This window comes from Bos grunniens, chromosome 16 (genome assembly GCF_055505025.1).
Source record: "Bos grunniens cultivar Pamir isolate PY7600 chromosome 16, Bosgru_T2T1.0, whole genome shotgun sequence".
Classification (NCBI taxonomy): Eukaryota; Metazoa; Chordata; class Mammalia; order Artiodactyla; family Bovidae; genus Bos; species Bos grunniens.
The window spans coordinates 21,875,456-21,894,136 of NC_141180.1; the positions used below are offsets into that span (position 1 = coordinate 21,875,456).

The window sequence follows — 18,681 nt, forward strand, 5'->3', positions numbered from 1 at the left end:
AGGGCAATTCCTCATCAGAATTCTAGCTCTGCTTCCTTCTTTCCTCCCTCCCCCTCTCTCTGTCTGTCTTTCTTGGATTAGCTGAGCAGAAAAGTAAAATTAAATTAAGATAATTTCTTTCCTGGTCTGTTTATTCTTCTTAAGGTTTACTGAAACCAGAGTCTCAGTCCCCAAGTACAGTTGACCCTTGAACAATGTGGGGTTAGGGGCACTGATCTTCTGCACAGTGGAAAACCTGCAGGTAACTCAAAGTCGGCTCTTTTTATCAATGGTTCCTTGGCACATGCAGATTCAACGAACCCTGGATTATGGAACCTGGATCACGTAGTATTTCCCACTGGAAAAAAAAATGGGGTATAAGTAGACCTGTGAATTCACGTTTGTATTTTTCAAAGGTCAGCTGTATAATATGGGTGCTTCTGTGCTGCAGTGGGGGCTTCCCATGTGGCTCAGTGGTAAAGAATCCACCTGCCAGTGCAGGAGACACAGGAGACATGGCTTTGTTTCTGGGGTTGGGAAGATCCCCTGGAGAAGGAGTTGGCAACCCACTCCAGTTTTCTTGCCTAATGTGGTTGCTGTGCCTTATGGAGACTCTTCCATACTTCTGTCCTTGGATAGACACAGTTTCTTAGACTCTGGATCCCAGCTCTTTGAAAAGACAACTGTCCTAAAGTTCCCCCTGTAATTGAATTTACTGCAGCATAGGATTGAATGGCCACTGGAAGTCTAGGATCTCAGTGTAACAGCCTCATGTGACATATAGTTTATGTGCTCATTTAGTTTTCCATTCAGTAAACCTATATTAAAACACTTTATCATGCTGGGTGATAATCTAAGCATTATTGATATTTATTGAGAATCAATTATGTTTCAGGAACTTGTACACCTATTATTGGAGCGACTCTGTTGCACAGAGCTTACTAACATAGACTTTGAACTTGAACAGATCTGTTTGAAGTCCCAGTTCCATCAGTTGATATACGTGTGACTTTAGTCATATCCACTAACTTCTCTAAGCCTCAACATGCTTATCTGTGAAATAGCGATTATATTACTTCCTACCTGGCAAAGTCGTTGATAGAAATAAATGACTTAATGCATATTAAGTGCTTATATTACCTGGCACAGCATAAATTTACATGATCTTTTCTCATTTAATCATCACAAGATCCAGAAAAATATGTTTGATTGTATTGTAATTCTATTTAGAGGACCCAATATTGGATATTTTGGAGAATTTTATCCAAGATTTTAGAACTTTAAACCATAATGTTAACACTGCTTCATAGTTGAAGCAACTGAGATGCAGAGAGGTGGTGGAATCAGGGCCCTACCCCAAGTCCCACTGACTCCCAGGCCAGGTCTCCACTGAGACTTCACATCCCCCCTCGTTTACATTATAATCTTCATGGCCATCTGGAAGGAATCTCTTTGAACTGTCTAAGACTGTCTACCACTTACCAATGTTAGAATCATCCCTCCCTTGTTTGAAGGGTGAGTACACAGTTCATATTTTCCAGACCATTTTCATCTCTTCTCTGTGTGCACTTTGGGCCTTCCGTCCTCATTAACACCTTGACCAGAAAGGAAATGTGAAAGGAAATAAACCTTAAGCCACTCAATTTTGTTCTTTATTAGCAGCTCTTTTTGAAAGATCTGGTGGATGGGGAGGCTGACTTTTAGCTACAGTGGGTTTTTTTTTTTATAGTCACAGATTTAAATTATTTGGGCTACCTTTCTGGATGTTACTGTGAATAAATGAGAGTTGTTTTTCTGAGTCCCATTGGGCCTGTGGTCACAGAAACCCCTGTCTGCCCAGCCAGCAGCTCTGGCCTTTCCAACTCTCCACCCTTTCTACTGGTGGTCTCTTTGTAGACACTGCCCTGGGGGCTTCTCATTCTGCATCAGAGATGGAAAGGATTCTCTTCAAGGTCACACATTTGTTAGGACCACCATGTTGCATGGGTGAAATGAGGCCTAGATTTGTGCAGGGTGGTGGCCCTGGGCTGACTGGAATTAGAAAAACCCCAAACTGGAAATCAAAACGTCAGACATTTCTCTTCCTTCTTTTTATGTTTTAAAACCTAGTTCACTTTCTAGCTGTACCACATACTCCTTGGAGAGTAAAGCTTTCCTTGGGGTCTCCCCGCTGCTTGTTATCTGGACTACATTCAGCCAGGGCCTGGGAGAGTAGCCTGGAAGCCAAGCCTCTATCAACCTTGTCAAGTGGACTTCCTTCTGTTGGTTTTTGATCTTGTGAGTGTCAGCAGAACACAGTCCCCACATCTTGTGCTCTTTTGGCCTGCTCCAGTTCTTAATTTCTTCTTCCCTGTTTATCACAGAACTCCAACATATCCTTTTGTCTTTTATCACCTAATAGCTTTCTCCTGTCACCTGACTTCCAGCAATCAAGTACGGGCTGAATTTTAATGGTGGATATTACGCAACCGCTTGGGAACTGGGGATGGCAGCTTGGCCGAATAGCTTCAGTTTTCTCATCTGTAAAAGCTTGGGGTTCTTCTAAATGGCACACATGGTCACATTTGGTACTACTTTCCTATGATCTTGTCAATACTTGTTTTAGGAAGTTCCTCTTGAGATTCACAGAGCCAAGCTGGAAATCAGGTAGAATAAAGAATGATAAGTAAAATAACCAAAATGAAAAATAGCTGGGTGACCTTGGGCACTGTGTTTAACTTTTCTGTGTCTTATTTCATTAACTCTAAAATTGAAGACTAGCCTCTGGGTGAGACACAGGATAAAGTGGCCCTGCTTTTGAGGATCTGGTAGAGTAAGAAGAGAGAACGTTCTTTTTATCATTTAAACCATTTTGTTTCTTTATTGGAGTTTAATTACTTTACAGTGTTGTGTTAGTTTCTGCTGTGCAATGAAGCGAATCAGCCATATGTAGACATATATCCCCTCCCTCTTGAGCCCCCCTCCCACCCATCCTCTAGGTTACCACAGAGCATGGAGCTCAGCTCCCTGTGCTATGCAGCAGCTTCTGAGAAAACCATCCTTCAAAAATACTCATGTACCCCAATGTTCATTGCAACACTATTTACAATAGCTATTAATAGGACATGGAAGCAACCTGAATGTCCATTGACAAATGAATGGATAAAGAATGTGGAACATCCCCTCTTAAGCGACCAGTGAGTCTGACTAGATGAGGAAAGGGGAAAGGGCATTACCGTTACTGCTGGCTATTCAGAGGAATGTGAGAAACTCCAGGAACCCCCAGTCCCGTGAGTTCCTGGGAAATTCCTCCACAGAGCAGCAGAACTTCTAGTAGGGATTTCCCCCTTTCATCCCTGTTTGTGTCTACATCACTGTCCTCCATCACTAACGGGTAGAATTCATCCTACTGAAAAGGCCTGAGCCTTCATTTCTTTGGAAGTCCTCTGCAAGCAATGACTTGTGACTGGCATCCAAGTGCTGTTTTCTGTTTGATCTTTAAGACATCCGATGGGGATATGCAACCTGGCAGGTTTAGATTGATGTGCTCACATTCTTCTGGCCCTCCATTCCCCTTTAAAGAAAACTGAGTGTTTTTATTTGAGTCGGCCGCTGTTCCCAGGGCTTCCCAGCTGGCACTAGGGGTAAAGAACCCACCTGCCAATGCAGGAGATGTAAGAGACTTGGGTTCAATCCCTGAGTAGGGAAGATCCCCTGGAGAAGGAAATGGCAACCCACTCCAGTATTCTCGCCTGGAGAATCCCATGGACAGAGGAGCCTGATGGGCTACAGTCCATGGGGTCCAAAGAGTTGGACATGACTGAAGCAACTAAGCATACACACATGCTGTTTGCACCAAGATTTGGGACTGATATGTTTTTAATAGTTTGAGAAAGAAAATTCAGAAATAAGAGAGGTGATTGGGTTGTCAGAACTGGAAGATTTGGGGTTGAGTCTTGGGGAGAGATAAAAAGGAACAGTAATATGTTTGGAGAGGAAGGAAGGAAGAAGGATTTAGGGATGTATAGCCTGCTGGGTCGGAGAAGGCAATGGCACCCCACTCCAGTACTCTTGCCTGGAAAATCCCATGGATGGAGGAGCCTGGTGGGCTTACAGTCCCTGCGGTTGCTAAGAGTCGGACACGACTGAGTGACTTCACTTTCACTTTTCACTTTCATGCATTGGAGAAGGAAATGGCAACTCACTCCAGTGTTCTTGCCTGGAGAATCCCAGGGACGGGGGGGCCTGGTGGGCTGCCGTCTCTGGGGTCGCACAGAGTTGGACACGACTTAAGTGACTTAGCAGCAGCAGCAGCAGCCTGCTGGGTGTTGCTGCCCCAGCGTGGAGTTCCAGGGAGGGAGACCTAAAGTCAGTACCCTGCGTACTGGGGTAAAGATTTGGAGAAGACCCTTTGGTGAGCAGTGAGAGCTCTCCTAGGTCATGGGGGGACCATGCAAGTTTGAAATAGAATCCTCAGCTTTTCCCATCAGGAGTATTTATACTATTCTGCTTCTCAAGAACCATAAATGTACTGGAAAAAACAAGTTAGCAAACAGGTCCCTCTCTTCAATTTTGGGAGACAGCCATGCTATATGAGCTTAACAAATATATTTTAAACTCTGCTGGGTTTCTGATTACAAAAGTCACGCTTGTTCATTGTAGAAAATACAAAAAAGCATCTAGAAGAACAAATATCAACTCAAATTCCCCTTCTGAGAGATGGCCACTGTGAACAGTCTGTTGGTGGACTGTGCAGTCCACACACACTTTTCTAACAAACAGGATGATCGTACCCATCATTTTGTAACTTGCTTTTTCACTTAGCAATAGAGTCTGGATATTTATATATGTCTTTATATATCTAGATTTCCCAGGTGGCTCAGTGGTAAAGAATCCACCTGCCAATGAAGGGGACTCAGGTACCATCCCTGGACTGGGAAGATTCCCCCGGAGGACGAAATGGTGGCCCACACCAGTATTCTTGCCTGGAGAATTCCATGGACAGAGCAGCCTGGTGCGCCAAAACCCCCGGGGTCTCAGAGAGTCAAAGACTGAGCAACTGAACGCACATGCATGCCTTATGTACTTGCCCTCAATGTGGTTTTTAATGTAGGGCACTGACTCTCAGCTGGATCTTCGTAGTTACTGATGTGACTGAGTAGATCAGGGCAAATATGGATTCACTACGTTTGCTCTGGTCCACGTGGAAGTTACCTCTGGTCTCTGCCTCACTCTGCTTTGCTCTGTCTCAGAAATTAAAGGGACACGACTGAGCCTGAGCATGATGATGACCTTCTTGTGAAGGTGAAGAGTGGTTCAACCCTTCTCTTGATCACATTCCTTTCAAAAAACTTGCTTGTTAGCCCCCTACACCCCATTGTTTTTCATATTTTTTGTGACCATGGTTATATCCCTAGCTCAGACCCTTAATTCTTCCCACTTAGTAAGCCATCATAAGAGAGTTCTTATTTGTCTTCTCAGATGGCTCAGTGGTAAAGAACCCAACTGTCAATGTAGGAGATGGAGGTTTGATCCCTGGGTTAGGGAGATCCCCTGAAGAAGGAAATGGCAACACACTCCAGTATTCTTGCCTGGGAAATCCCATGGACAAAGGAGCCTGGCGGGCTGCAGTCCATGGACTCACAAAGAGTCAGACACTATGTAGTGACTGAGCATGCATATATTTATCTTCTACCCACCAGGGTCTCTCCTCCAACCTGCTTTACAGCTGTTGGTATATTAATCATATTAAGCTACAGCCATGGTCTATCCTCTGCTTGAAATCATTTAGTGTCTTCCTGAAGCTGTCTATGTCAGGTTCAGACTCCCTAGACTAGCTTCTGGGATCTTTTTCATATGGCCTCTTGTCCCATACAAGGAAGGAAACTTCAACCTTTCTCTTTCTGTCTTCCTACCAAATCCATTTGGTCATAATCTCCTATGGATTCTACCCTGCTCTTACCTAAGAGCCCTCCTTCTTTCTACCCCTTTGCTCCTGCCTTCGCGTACACCCTGCTAATCCTCTGAACAAGAGTAGACTCTTCCCTGGCTTTCCTGCCTCCAGCCCTCCCCCTTCTACATTGCTCATCACACTGAACACAGGAAGTGCAATATGACCATCATGCACTCCCTTAAAATCTTTAATGGCTTCTCATAGCATCTGGAAGAAGTCCCTAATTTCTTAGCATAACCTAAGCTTCTTCCTGATATGTATCCCCCTGTGTCCCTTTAACACCATTTTGATGACTGTTTTTGCCACGCAGCATGTAGGATCTTAGTTCCCTGACCAGGGATTGAACCCACGCCCTCTGCATTGGAAGCATGGAGTCTTAACCACTTGACTACCAGGGAAGTCCTTGATGTTGGTCTTGAATCACTCTGAGTGCCTTTAGTTCCCTGTGTGCCCCAGAAGTGGTCTGGTCCTGTATACACTGCCCCGCCCTCTTTCATCTCCCCACCTTCCTCCTCCGTGCCCCTGGGTTTAGTGTCCATCCTAAGGGCTTCCTCAGCTCCTTGTTCTCCCTGGTACTTGAAGTCCAGTCACATTGCATTATTGCCTTTTTACTTGTCTGTAGAGAGACTTCAGCTCCATGAGGACAGAGATGATTTTTTATTTGTCTTAATATTTCCCTAACAGCTGATACAGGGGATACAGCAGATTCATTTAGTCATGTTTGGTGTATGAATGAATGGGTAAATACCCTAAGATTATGTAGTGATGCATCAAGCATTCAGACAGAGAGGGAATGGGGCAGTGGGTGCTGATGGTCCTTCTTTGATGATGCAGGCAAAAGGAATTTGATAAATGGTTGTATATAACACACAATTCCCATGATTGCTCTGTCTTCATCCCTCTGTCTGTGCTTGGGGCTGTTGATACCTACACTGTTTCTAGCCTTTACAGTCAGGGTCTCTTTATGTGTTTGTGTGTGGATTGTGGCTGGAACACTCTGCTGTTGGCTGTGATCCTGGGGATGGGGGGATCTCTGTCTGGGAATCTGAATGGAGTCATGACTAACACAGGATCACTTTGACCTTTGCCTATGATTTGATAATGATGGCAAGAGCAATGACAATGATGGTGATGATGGAAAACACACACAAATTTTACCTATATCAAGTTCAGGCTGGGATGTGAGTGATGCTTTTATTCCGAACTGATCACAAGGCCCATCCCTAGTTGACAGTAAGCTTGACATGTCCCTGGTATAAGCCACTAAACACTATGGAGTTGTTTTTAAGAGTCTCTGTGCTTTCATCCAAGGCTCACACATAGAAACATTCAGATTGCTTTGCCTTTCCTTTTAAGACCCTCTAGCATCGTCCTGTTGCATTTGGATCTGAGATCTTTTTAATGGACTGTGAGGTCTTACCATGATCTGAATCCTGCCTGCTCTTCCCACTCTCCTTTCTTCCTTAATCACCCTGTTCCAGTCACTCCAACCTTCTCTTTGCCTCTTCAGCATCTCTTCTTGTGCCATTCTCTCTGCCTGAAATTTTCTCCCTTTGCTTTTTGTGTGACTTATTGCTCTCTTGCTTCAAGTCCCAGCTTGGTAACCATGACCACCCTTCCGAAGAGAGCCCTCCACTGTGCACTGATCACTGTGAGCATCTCATTTTCTTCATAGCGTTGCTCAATAGCTGTAACTGTGAATTTATCTTTAGATATACCTATTGCTACTCTTCAAACCTAAACTCTAGAACTTACTAGCTGAATGACCTTGGGCAAATTATGTAACCCAACTTTCACCCCATCATCTTCATCTGAAAACAGAGATACTTTTCTTGAGAGCATTTACTCTGTGCTATTTATTTAATGTGGATTTATTTCAGCCTCCCAACAGAGGGGCACAGAGAGAGTACCCAATTGCCCAAGGTCACACAGCTAGTTAACGGGGATGGGATCTGAACACGTTTAGTCTGGTTTCAGAGTCCATGCTCTCTACTGCTTTGCCAGGCTAAGTGCAAAAGTTCCTGGATTGCACCAGTGAGAAGCTTCCTCCTGAGCCCTGCTGAGTTTTCTCTGAAAGTGTTTTGCATCATAGCAGGGATATTTACCAGCTTTCTAGATCCATCAGAATACTTGAATTCCCCCTCCAGCCCCTACCACCCCTCCTGGCCTCACTTACCCTCCTTGGAAGCAAATGTGGCTTTAGTGTCCCCCTGAAGGCTGGAAACCAAGCCCCATCTTTCAGAGTGGCCCTGATGAGGTAGAAGCAGGGGCCCCCGCCTTTATGCGTTGGTAGCAGCTTTTAGACAAATATGCTGCGTGTGCTCCTGGCTGCATCTGCTGCCTACAAATAGCCAGCTACAAGGAATTCACTCTGGGTTGATTCTCCTTTTCTTTTCTTCCAGAAAAGGCAAGAACTGTGTGGGGAGGAGAACCTTTACTCTGAAAAGAATTGTGACATGCAGAGCTGGCCTTACTGTTCCACAGATCAGTTCTGAGGACTCGAGCCTGGCGGCAGGGGCAGGGGGCTTGGCCCAGGAGGATGCAGGCACTGAAGCCCATCTTTCCCTAGTGGTCCTGCCATGAGCCCCTGACCGCGGCATGAGAGGTGCTGCCGACAGACAGGCTTTGCCTCCCGGCTGCCAGTGACAGATATCATCACACACGAGCCCGCATTTCCATTTCCAGAGCTGGCTCCTCCTTTCTTTTATGAACAGAGTGTGTTGAAGGCCTGTGGGGATTTCTTTGAGCATCCCGCCTAGTTGATGAGCCCCACCTTTGGGGCTTTTCCTGCAGTAGTTGTGCTCCTCTCTATCCTTCATTCTACCAAATATGTCCCTGTATACCAGGCATGCAGCAAAACACTCTTAAATGAATATATAACCCTCAGTGACTCTCAAATGACCCTGAGCAGATCTCCTCTGCAGGGAAGGGCATCATAAAGAGAGGAGGTGGTGTGAACAAAGACACAAGATCAGGGAATTGTGTATGCCATCAGGAAATCATAAGCTCATGCCTTTGGCCCAAGATAGGATGTAAGTGAGGAGTGTAGGGGTTATTCTTTTGATGCCCTTAGTACCTGTTTTTTTTTTTTTTTTAATTTATTCTTTGCCTTTCTTGTCCCCGCTCTGAGCCCCAGGAGGCTGACTTCTGTGGTTCAATCATACGGGCTCCCTTGCCCTGTGCTTTGCTGTTGGAATTAACGAATAGAAGGCCCGACAAGCCATCAGAGGTTGGGAATGAGGAGAATTCAGGTTGTTTATTTTCTTCCCACCCTCCTCTCCCTCCCAGGCTGGCTGAGGTTCTGGCAGAACTGCAGCCCCTCACTTCTCTAGCGACACTTGTGTCACGGCTCACCTTCCTTCAGTGTCAGCTCTCCCAGGGATCTGGTAATACCATTCCTACTCTTGCTCCTTCAGGCCTAGGGGCAGGTATGGCTTCTCACTGATTCCTGGTCCCTGCGGGACTCACCTTCCCTTGTGTGCTGTGCTCTGCTTAGTCACTCAGTCGTGTCTGACTCTTCGCAACACCATGGACTGCAGCCCACCAAGCTCCTCTGTCCATGGGGATTCCCCAGGCAAGAACACTGGAGTGGGTTGCCATGCCCTCCTCCAGGAGATCTTTCCAACCCAGGGATTGAACCCAGGTCTCTGGAATTGCAGGTGGATTCTTTACTGCCTGAGCCACCAGGGAAGCCCAAGAATACTGGAATGGGTAGCCTGTCCCTTCTCCAGGAGATCTTCCCTACCCAGGAATTGAACTGGGATCTCCTGCATTGCAGGTGGATTCTTTACTAGCTAAGCTACCAGGAAAGCCCTCACCTTCCCTTGCTGGTTACCTAATCCCTACTTGCACCTGCGTAAACAGTCCCCTGACTGAATTCTTTGTAGTTGAACCCTTTAGCGTGCGTGCCATCTATTTCTGGTGGAACCCTGACCAATGCAGAGAATAGTGGGAGACTAGGCTAGAAAGATGGCGCTTAGCTAGATTTTGGAGAACATTAAGGACTATGTTCAGGATTTTATATTCTTTTAATCAGGCTACTTGGAGGTCATTCAGTGTTTCTGAACACAAGAAGGGCTTGAGCAGAGGTATGTGGCGACAGTCAAAATGAAAAGCAGTGAATGCAGGAGAAGGTGCAAAGGTGAAGCAGTGATGAAGAGGCGGGATCACTGGTTGTGTGAGAAATGGAGAAGGAGCCTTTGAGGTTGAGTCCCTGTCTCTAGGACCAAACTAACAGGAAGGTGCCACCGCAGAACTAGGAAATAGAGGGGAAGTCGCTGTTACAGTTGGTTGAAGTTGAGAATGCCTCAAACCTTCATCTATAAATTGTGGTCATGGTTGTCCGCCTCAGAGGGACTGTGGTAGTGTCAACTAGTTCATCAATCACCCCAAGCCTGTTACAGCTCAGAAAATATCACATGGGGATGCTGCCTTCTTGGAAAAAGGCTACTTAGTAATCAAGAAAATAAAATTTTGGTGCCTTTGAAGGTTAATCCACAGCAAAACCATCTGGGGTTTGCTAGATAACAATGAGATCTAAAATAATTTTGTAGATGTGCTTTTTATTTAGACTTGAGATGAGGAGGCAAAATACATCAGATGAGGACACCTTGGGGGAATGAGGGCTACTGAGCTTAGAGAAGGCTGTGGGGAAAAGAGGTTCATTCTGACAGAGCCAGCAGCAGCTCTGAGAGCCATGAGTGGAGGTGTGGGGGAGGTAGGCTTCTACTGATAACACAGAAACAGCTTCTATGGATTGATTCACTCTGCCCATGGGTGGGATGAGCCTCTTACAGAGTGGTGAATGCCTGGTCCTGAATGGAATTAATTTGAAGCTCAACAGTTTCTGTTCAGGTACTTTGTGAAATGACTTCCTTCTTGTGCTATAAATCAGGGTGAAGAGAGTCACATCCTATTCCATTTCCCTCAGTTCCCGCCCAGTGACCCCCATGATTACTTCTCACCTAAACACAGATGCAGAGGTGGGTTAATGGCCACAAATCTACAGCCAGCAGTGTCCAGGGTCATGGCCTTTCATTGCAGGAATGTTCCAGAAGGAACGGGCAGGGGACAGAGCAAATAGAAAACCCTTCATGAGTCAGAAGTTGATAATACTTTTGTTGCTGTTATTCAGCCGCTAAGTCATGTCCGACTCTTTGCGACCTCATGAACTATAGCCCGCCAGGCTCCTCTGTCCATGGGATTTCCCAGGCAAGAATACCGGAGTGGGTTGCCATTTCCTTCTCCAGGGGATCTTTCTGGACCAGGGATCAGACCTGAGTTTTCTGCATCTGCAGGCAGGTTATTTACCACTGAGCCACTAGGAAAGCCCCATGATAATATCCTGTTTCCTATCAATTCAGATGAACAGCGTGAGTTTAATTGGTCACCCATGTGGGTGGCAGATACTCAGAAGAGAGAACAAATGTGCTTTGATTCCCTAGTGGTTCCACCAGCTGGGGAGTTTCAAAGATGACTTTTTAAATCTCAGTTGAAATGGGACAAAGGAAATGTGTTGTGATGAAAACATGTCTGCAATGTAGAAAGATGGCAAGTGAAGAATTTCTTGCTAAGTGGGGGCAGAGAAGAATCTCTTTAGGTCAAGTGGTGTTAAAAAAGATACATGCTATTATACATGTTTCAATGCTGTTCTCCCAAATCTCCCCACCCTCTCCCTCTCCCACAGAGTCCATAAGACTGATCTATACATCAGTGTCTCTTTTGCTGTCTGGTACACAGGGTTATTGTTACCATCTTTCTAAATTCCATATATATGCATTAGTATACAATATTGTAAAGTTTAAAAATAAAATAAAATTAAATTTAAAAAAAGATACATGCTTACATAGAACCCTAATAGTGTGAAGGAATTCAGAGATTTTTTTATTGCTCAGTCTTCCATTTGATAAAGCATACATATTATTTACAAAGCAAGTTCAAGTTTACAAACTGACCCATGCGCATTTTATCTTATGAGGCAGGTGTGGCAATAACTGTTTGCTTGATGAGCAAATTGAGACTCAGAGAGGCCAGGTTTCCTGTTCAAGGTTATGCATATGATAAAGAGGTGAGCCAGGCTTTGCCCATTAACCCTCTAGTCTTCCTGGTGGTGGTGGTTTAGTTGCTAAGTCGTGTCCGACTCTTTGTGACCCCCATGGTCTATAGCTCACCAGGCTCCTCCGTCCATGGGTTTCTCCAGGCAAGAATACTGGAGGGGGTTGTCATTCCCTTCTTCAGGGGATTTTCCCCACCCAGGGATTGAACCTGGGTCTCCTGCATTGAGGAAGATTCTTTACCAACTGAGCCACTGAGCCACCAGTCTTCCTACCATGGCATAATGGTGGATTAGATTATGACGAATGCTGTGTATTTATTTTATGCCAGATGCTGGGCTAAGCACTTTACCTAGGTTAGCCCACTCAGTCCTTATAACAATCCCCATTTTCCATATGGAAACAGAGGGTGCTCCCTCCAGCCTCTGGCTCTACTGAAGCACAGACTGCAGTTCAATGTCAAGGTTGTTACAGGCTCACCTTGTCTCTAAGACTATGATGAAAGAGAAAGGCCAGGAGCATTCAGTTCAGGGGAGTGTGTGCAAGTCTGCGCATGTACAGGGTATGTATGTACAAAGAGCTTCATACTTTTTCTAAACTGCCTTCTAGCCACCTCCACTTGGTTATACTCCCAGAAATGGAAATATCCCATTTCTCAAACTAAACTCATTAGCTTCTCCCTAACATTGTTCCTCCTTTTGCCTTCTCCGCCTTGTCCAGGTGCCTCACCCAGGCTCAGCACTGGGGATTTGTGTTGAAGACCTCTGGACTCTACTTCACCAGAATTGCTCACAGCCGTCCCAGTCGGTCCAGTCCCACTGCTGTGCCTCAGGTCACATCTACGTTACCTGGACTTTAGAAGTCAATGTCTAGTCTGGACTCTTTCTCCTGTTCCATTCCTCTCTCAGTCCACTCTTCTTGAGAGCATCTCATTTGCCAGAAACATGGATCTCATCCAGTTGTTCTCTTTCTTCAAACTCTTCATTGGCCTCTTGTAGTCATTTATTCCTCAGGTGTGAATTGAGCAACTGCTAAGTGCCAAATGCTCTATTAGCAGTGGGTATAGCAGAGTCAACAAAGCAGCTACAGAGCCCTGTCCTCGTGCGACTAGAAAAACGCATGCTCTTCAGCCTAGCATTCAAAACCATCTGCAATTTGGCTGAACTCATCTTTCTGGCCTTTGTCACCTCTCTGCTGATCTGCAGGTAATATCTATATCTCTTGTCATCCTGTCAAACTGTGTATCATTGGGGTCGTTCTTTGTGCCTAGTTGAGTGGTTACCTGAACCTGGAGTTTCTGCTCACTTGTCCAAATTTCCTGTGACCTAACTCATCTGTATCTCTTTCTTGAATTCTCTCCAGACCCTGCTCTGGCCTTAACAGCTCTGGTCAGAATTAGTGTCACCTATACAGTGAGCACAGTGATTTTGAATGTAATGGTCATGTTCACAGTCTGCATTATTTCTCTGCATGCCTGTCTTCTCCTTATACTGAGATGCTTGAGCATCCTTGAGAGGAATGTCTCATCTGTGTTTGTTTTCTTGAGACTTTGTTCGGTGCCTGGCACACAGTAGGTGCCTAATAAATACCAGCAACTTTGAAATGGTTAGAAGTGGAAGTTCTTAATGGTACTTCTCACCCTGCCATCATCTACCACCCCATTAAGAGCTCCTTAAACAAGCTTACTGGGCCTTCCCAGGTGGCACCAGTGATAAAGAACCCCGCTGCCAGTGCAGAAGAGATGCAGATTCGATCCTTAGGTTTGGAAGATCCCCTGGAGGAGTAAATGGCAACCCACTCCATTATTCTTACCTGGAGTATCCCTTGGACAGAGGAGCCTGGTAGGCTACAGTCCATGGGGTCACAAAGACTCAGAAAGACTGAAGTGACTTAGCATGCACGCAACAAGCTTTCTTATACAAATAAGATGTCTTTGTATCCTGGTGTACAAGTGCAGGAAGGCGCTCGTCAGCCTCTAGGTGGCAGTGTTACTGTGCTCAAAGTAAGGTCGTGTGTCAAGTCGGGAAATCTTAGCCCCTTAGGGCACCTGCCTTTCTTTCCTCTTCCTCCCTCTCTCTTTCCTTTCTCCCTTTCTTTCTCTATCCCTCTCCTCCTCCCATCTCCACTTCTACTCATCCATTCAGTCTCCTCATAGGTTTTCAGAAACATCAAGATGCCATTGTAAGGACCGAGACAAATGTACAAGGTCTCCTGGAGACCCAGCCTCCTCCACTCATACTTGGTGTAGAATTTTACTTCTGATACACTCCATTTACAATTTGAAGATGTGGATGGGTTATGCTTTTCTGAGAGCAGGAGATAGAAAGCAGCTGTTTTTAGAGGCAGCCAAGGAGGCAATTCAAAATGGCCTCACACTCTTGGCTGGGTGTGTCTGGGGTGCTGGGGGCTGAGGGAACACCTGGCTGTGCCTGGCAGACCTGAGACAGGCTTATGGACCAGGACTAGGGAGGCTGTGTCTACAGAGGGTGTTTCAGGTCAGCCCAAGATGAGGTGGCCTGGCAGAGTGTGCTGGGGACCCACCCCAGAAGAGGAACGAGAGCAGGGGGTGGTGGTGGCAGGGCCCAGCTGGGTGGAGGTGGGCAGCGGAGCTCCCAGAGGGGCTGCGAAGGCAGGTGGGCTGTGCTCTCTGGGGACAAATCTACATCTCTACGTGCCTGTTTTTCCAGCGTGCCCACTGTTTGAACAATTCAGCGTTTCAAAGTAGGGGTGGGGATGGAGGAGGAGGGAATTAGTAATTTAAGCATGAAAAATGTCCGTTTGCCTCAGAGCAGACTGCCTTTCTGTGCCCTGGCTCCTTTTGTGTGGTTTGGATTTAGACATATCTGGAAGATCCTTTGCCCAGGACTAATAGGAAGGCTCAGGGTGCTGCTTATTAGGAGATGTGACGGCACTTCCTCTCACTGTGAGAACACAGCGGCCTTGTGCCACTGGTTTCTATTTTTTGCCACCAAGAAACCCTCTCTCTCTCTCACACACATACCCCCCTCCACAAACTCCCTGGATTTCCACTCGTAAGTTTGTCTTTGAAACAATTAAAAATCCATTTGTCTTCCTCTAAATCTCATCCTCTTAGATTCTTTTCCTGCCATAGGTTTAAGGTCATTTGATTTAGCAGAGAGGCCCTTTTGTGTGCAGGCAGTTAATGAATCCTACTCTTTCCTCTTGCCAAATTCCTCAGTATCTTTTACGTTCTAAATATGAACTGTGTTTTCTGCTAATTTCTCCTGTGAGTAGCATGTGCTTAGTTATCTGTGACTTTGGGGATCTCACTGTTGTTGTTATCATTAAAAAAGTTGGGGTACTGCTTTAAAAGAGGTTTAGGACTTTACTTCATTTGCTGTCTCCTTATAAAAATATGTTCTTTTTAGGAAATCTTTGTTTTATTCTGTCCCCAGTTCTCTGATTGGTGCCATTGAGCACTGCTACACTTTGGGTATTTGGAGGCTCATGGGTGAGGTACCGTCTTTTCCTGAACCTGGTTGGAACTTGTAGCCCTGTTGTCTGTTGGAGAGTCAACCTTTTCTCCCTCCATGCTTTAAATATGGGGAAGAATGAAGAGAAGAATCTGTCAGGTGGGTCTGGAGTTCAGCCACAGTCTTTAAAATTCTGCAAAGTTCTTTCAACAAAACAATACATATTTTTTCTTTTTTCTTGCCTTCTCTGATGGGCTTTCCAGGTGGCTCAGGAGTAAGAATCTGCCTGCCAATGCAGGAAAAGTGGGTTTGATCCCTGAGTTGGGACGATCTCCTGGAGGAGGAAATGGCTACCCACTCCAGTATTCTTGCCTGGAGAATCCCATGGACAGAGGAGCCTGGCAGGCAGTTCATGGGGTCTCAGAGTCGGACACAACTGAGCACACAGGCATGTCTTCTCTGACGATTTCTCAAATGTGGCTTAAACTGCTTTGTACCTGGGCCGAGGCTGGCACCCTCTGTAACCCTTTGCTGGGTTTCTCCTCCTGTTGTTGGTTTCCTTGCAGCTTCACCAGTGAGCCTAAGGAAACTCACTGCCTACCCATGGGAGGTATGCAAAGCCTGCTCACTGTACCCCTCTCCACTAAAGGATGTTTAGCAAATTTCTAAAAAGTTTGCTATGATAGAAAAGGAAGCTGTTCAGGAAAAGAGATGATGGCTCTAAGGGCACCCAACGGGCTGAAGTGTGACTGTGGAAGTGGGATCAGATTGGCTTAGTGGTTGTAAGTGGGTTTGCAAGTTGGTCAGATTTGGGTTCCAATCCCCAGTCCTTCCTTAGCCTCCCCAGGCTTCCTTTCTTTATCTGAATAGGGATAATCATAGCACCCCAAAAGTTTATCCTGAGGACTACATGACATAATGCAGGCAAAGTTCTTACACAGTGCTAGAACATGCCATGTGCTCAGGGAATGTCATCTGTGATCTATGATTAAGGTGATGACTCTTAAGGCTGGAAGGTACCTTAGAGATTATCCACCACCATCAACTACCATTTCTTCCAGCTGAGCCGAGGCTCTCAGGCAGCTGTTCGCAGTCTCTCAGCAAGCTGGTGACAGCAGCTTCTGCTAGAAGGCAGGTCTCCTGACTCCTAACCCAGCATGCTTTCTCCTGCAGTTACAAGCCCTAGACCTTCCACCCTTTTCTGCTGATGGCAGTGGGTGGTGGTGACACACCAGTTAGGATTACACAGCCATTCATTCAATCACTATTTATTGAGAAGATGCAATGACAAGAATATATGGATCCTGTATTCAGCAATCCTATTGTGTCACTGGGGGAATAAATTATGCAACATTAACTAAAATTCAGAGCAATATAATAGGTGGGCTTCCTGGTGGCTCAGTGGTAAAGAATCCACCTGCCAATTCAGGAGACATGGGTTTGGTCCCTAGGTCAGGAAGGTCCCCTGGAGAAAGAAATGGCCACCCATTCCAATATTCTTGCCTGGGAAATCCCATGGACAGAGAAGCCTGCTACAGTCTACTGGGACACAAAAGAGTCAGAGTTAATGAGTAAACAACAACAGAACAATATACGAAAGTACCTGGGAAGGCAGAGAATAGAGGCCACACAGAGCTGAAGGCTAAGGTAATACTCAATGAAAACTTATTGGGCCCCTGTGACATGCTAGGCACGATGGAACATATAACTTTAAGAGCAGGAACTGTCTCTGATTTATCTTTGCATACTCAGCAGCAGCTAGCATGGTGCAGGCAAGTGGTAGGTAGACAAGAAATGTCTGTAGGGGGAATGAGTAACCTGAGTGCTCTATCTTCTATCATTAGGTTAGGATCCTCATGAGGACTAGCTGGCAGGACCACCATTTCTGCTGCTTCTTCCTCTTCTGCTTGTTCAGTTCTGTACGCTTAGGTGTCCACAGCAGGACAGCAACTCTTGGAAGTTAGCCCTGTGGTGGTTGCCATAATTGCTCTGCCTTAGGAAGGACTCTGCTCATAGGTGTCTGACTTCCCCTGGGGGGCCATTCTCTCCTTTCCATCAAAGCCCTTCCCATGAGGTGTCCTGCACCCTATACCCACAGCACTCTGTGCTATTCTGATCTGATCAGTGATTGCATTCTGTGGTGTTATTGCCCAGCTTGGCTGCTTTGTCAGCAAATGAGCTGAGAGGTGTGTTCTGATTTCTAGTGGGTTATGCTACTTTGGCTGGAGGGATCAAGAGGACCAGTGTGGGTAGATTTATTCCTCAAATAATCCTCCCCAGACACCTTCGTTGGCCGTCTTTGTGGAACAAATGGATGTTGTCAGCGTTATTGATTTGCCCTTTCCCCCTCTCCTGGTGGGCAGTGTCTGCGTCCTCATCCCTCCTTTCTCTCGGGAGCAGTGAGACACTTTAGAGCCATTTCTAGGAAACCTCTGCCCTTCCTTTCAGCATTTTGGAGAAGGGAAAAACATTTTTACATGAGTACGAAATAATGGAGTTGTGATACCCCAGACACTCTGCTTGTGTGGCACACTGGAGTCCATGGAAAACAATTTGGTGGACATAATTTTAATATGGGCTTTTATTTCTGATGGAGGTTCCTTCTCTGCTGGCTTGAGCTTTTCAGTGATTTGTAGATGGTATACAAAGGAGAACATTCTGATTTTTTGCTCTCTCTGCAGTAAGGGAAGGACCAGGGCTCAGAGAACCTTCTTTTAGTCTAGTAGTTAGATTGCTGCTGTCAGTGGCATTGTGTGTTCCTCATGTAGAGGGTGGGGAAAGGAAGCGGGCTCAGAAATGTTAGGCTTGGGTCACATAATCAATTTAAAAATGTTATATTTATTTGTTTTTTTCTTATGAAATTATGGAAGACTCTTGAGAGTCCCTTGGACAGCAAGGAGATCCAACCAGTCCATCCTAAAGGAAATCAGTCCTGAACATACATTGGAAGGACTGATGCTGAAGCTCCAATACTTTGGCCACCTGATGCAAAGAACTGACTTGTTGGAAAAGACCCTGATGCTGGGAAAGATTGAAGGCGGGAGGAGAAGGCAGGAGGAGAAGGGCATGACAGAGGATAAGATGGTTGGATGGCATCACCAACTCGATGGACATGAGTTTGAGCAAGCTCTGGGAGTTGATGATGGACAGGAAAGCCTGGTGTGCTGCAGTCCATGGGGTCATAAAGAATCACACACGACTGAGCAACTGAACTGAGATTAGAGAAAAATCAGAAAATGATGTAAACAAGATCAAGAAAGAATTCTTAAAACATCACAGTGCT

The 18,681-nt window shown here is 45.7% G+C and overlaps 2 long non-coding RNA genes across 3 annotated transcripts in view; one reads left to right on the plus strand and one right to left on the minus strand.

Moving 5' to 3' along the window:
- LOC147356310 (uncharacterized) overlaps positions 1 to 18,681 on the plus strand; it is a 567,448-nt gene that overhangs the window by 143,591 nt on the left and 405,176 nt on the right. The window lies entirely within an intron of this gene.
- LOC147356311 (uncharacterized) lies at positions 114 to 8,220 on the minus strand. Its single transcript, XR_015142711.1, has 3 exons — positions 8,088 to 8,220; positions 1,462 to 1,574; positions 114 to 337 (listed from the first exon to the last, which is right to left on the minus strand). It is a non-coding gene; the product is annotated as an uncharacterized LOC147356311 (long non-coding RNA).